This window comes from Schistocerca serialis, unplaced genomic scaffold (assembly GCF_023864345.2).
Source record: "Schistocerca serialis cubense isolate TAMUIC-IGC-003099 unplaced genomic scaffold, iqSchSeri2.2 HiC_scaffold_376, whole genome shotgun sequence".
In the NCBI taxonomy this organism is placed as follows: domain Eukaryota; kingdom Metazoa; phylum Arthropoda; class Insecta; order Orthoptera; family Acrididae; genus Schistocerca; species Schistocerca serialis.
In genome coordinates this window covers 7,501-10,000 of record NW_026047950.1, presented here as the reverse complement: position 1 = coordinate 10,000, position 2,500 = coordinate 7,501, and the positions used below count along the sequence as shown (strand labels likewise).

General features: G+C 60.5%; 1 pseudogene; it reads left to right on the top strand.

Annotated features, from left to right (window-relative positions):
• LOC126446133 (large subunit ribosomal RNA) overlaps positions 1-2,500 on the top strand; it is a 7,786-nt pseudogene that overhangs the window by 990 nt on the left and 4,296 nt on the right.

Genomic DNA, 2,500 nt, shown 5'->3' with positions numbered 1-2,500 from the left:
GTAATGAAAGTGAAGGTCTCGCCTTGCGCGGGCCGAGGGAGGATGGGGCTTCCCCGCCCTTCACGGGGCGGCGGCCTCCGCACTCCCGGGGCGTCTCGTCCTCATTGCGAGGTGAGGCGCACCTAGAGCGTACACGTTGGGACCCGAAAGATGGTGAACTATGCCTGGCCAGGACGAAGTCAGGGGAAACCCTGATGGAGGTCCGTAGCGATTCTGACGTGCAAATCGATCGTCGGAGCTGGGTATAGGGGCGAAAGACTAATCGAACCATCTAGTAGCTGGTTCCCTCCGAAGTTTCCCTCAGGATAGCTGGTGCTCGTACGAGTCTCATCCGGTAAAGCGAATGATTAGAGGCCTTGGGGCCGAAACGACCTCAACCTATTCTCAAACTTTAAATGGGTGAGATCTCCGGCTTGCTTGATATGCTGAAGCCGCGAGCAAACGACTCGGATCGGAGTGCCAAGTGGGCCACTTTTGGTAAGCAGAACTGGCGCTGTGGGATGAACCAAACGCCGAGTTAAGGCGCCCGAATCGACGCTCATGGGAAACCATGAAAGGCGTTGGTTGCTTAAGACAGCAGGACGGTGGCCATGGAAGTCGGAATCCGCTAAGGAGTGTGTAACAACTCACCTGCCGAAGCAACTAGCCCTGAAAATGGATGGCGCTGAAGCGTCGTGCCTATACTCGGCCGTCAGTCTGGCAGTCATGGCCGGTCCTTGCGGCCGGCCGCGAAGCCCTGACGAGTAGGAGGGTCGCGGCGGTGGGCGCAGAAGGGTCTGGGCGTGAGCCTGCCTGGAGCCGCCGTCGGTGCAGATCTTGGTGGTAGTAGCAAATACTCCAGCGAGGCCCTGGAGGGCTGACGCGGAGAAGGGTTTCGTGTGAACAGCCGTTGCACACGAGTCAGTCGATCCTAAGCCCTAGGAGAAATCCGATGTTGATGGGGGCCGTCATAGCATGATGCGCTTTGTGCTGGCCCCCGTTGGGCGAAAGGGAATCCGGTTCCTATTCCGGAACCCGGCAGCGGAACCGATACAAGTCGGGCCCCTCTTTTAGAGATGCTCGTCGGGGTAACCCAAAAGGACCCGGAGACGCCGTCGGGAGATCGGGGAAGAGTTTTCTTTTCTGCATGAGCGTTCGAGTTCCCTGGAATCCTCTAGCAGGGAGATAGGGTTTGGAACGCGAAGAGCACCGCAGTTGCGGCGGTGTCCCGATCTTCCCCTCGGACCTTGAAAATCCGGGAGAGGGCCACGTGGAGGTGTCGCGCCGGTTCGTACCCATATCCGCAGCAGGTCTCCAAGGTGAAGAGCCTCTAGTCGATAGAATAATGTAGGTAAGGGAAGTCGGCAAATTGGATCCGTAACTTCGGGATAAGGATTGGCTCTGAGGATCGGGGCGTGTCGGGCTTGGTCGGGAAGTGGGTCAGCGCTAACGTGCCGGGCCTGGGCGAGGTGAGTGCCGTAGGGGTGCCGGTAAGTGCGGGCGTTTAGCGCGGGCGTGGTCTGCTCTCGCCGTTGGTCGGCCTCGTGCTGGCCGGCGGTGCAGGATGCGCGCGCCTGCGCGGCGTTCGCGCCCCGGTGCTTCAACCTGCGTGCAGGATCCGAGCTCGGTCCCGTGCCTTGGCCTCCCACGGATCTTCCTTGCTGCGAGGCCGCGTCCGCCTTAGCGTGCTCCTCCGGGGGCGCGCGGGTGCGCGGATTCTCTTCGGCCGCCATTCAACGATCAACTCAGAACTGGCACGGACTGGGGGAATCCGACTGTCTAATTAAAACAAAGCATTGCGATGGCCCTAGCGGGTGTTGACGCAATGTGATTTCTGCCCAGTGCTCTGAATGTCAACGTGAAGAAATTCAAGCAAGCGCGGGTAAACGGCGGGAGTAACTATGACTCTCTTAAGCCCGCTGATTTTCGCAGAGTGGAAGACCGCACCAGGGGCTTGGGGGGGTTACCAGCCCCCCCTCGCACTATCCCTTTTTTTTTTAGTTGGGGGCAGTATTCAGAGAAAAAGTGGTGGCCCTTCCGCTGAAGGTGCCACCCCAACTCCCCCAGCACCTAGCCGGCCAACCGGCCGTGCCGAAAATCTTGTAACTTTTGCAGCTGTATACGCCTGTAGTGAGTGCCACCGCAGCTTCACCACCAAGAACGGTCTCGGGGTCCATCGCCGCCGCCAACACCTTGCGGCCGCCAACGCGGAGATCGTCACGGAGAGGCATCGCGCGAGGTGGACGGAGGAAGAAGTCCTGTCGCTCGCCAAGGCGGAGGCCGAACTGTTCCTCGAGAGGGACGCCCGGTTCTTCTTTGTAAATCAAGAGCTCATCAGGATGTTCCCCGACCGAACGCTTGAGGCAATCAAGTGCCGACGGCGGCAAGCTGCCCACAAGCAGCTTGTCCGCCAATTCATGGAGGCGCTTGAGATCGGTCGGGGGGAAGAGCCGGCGTCCCGCCGGGGAGCGGCGAGCCCGCTGCCTGACGCGGGCGAGGCCGCTGCGCCGCCCGTCGACGC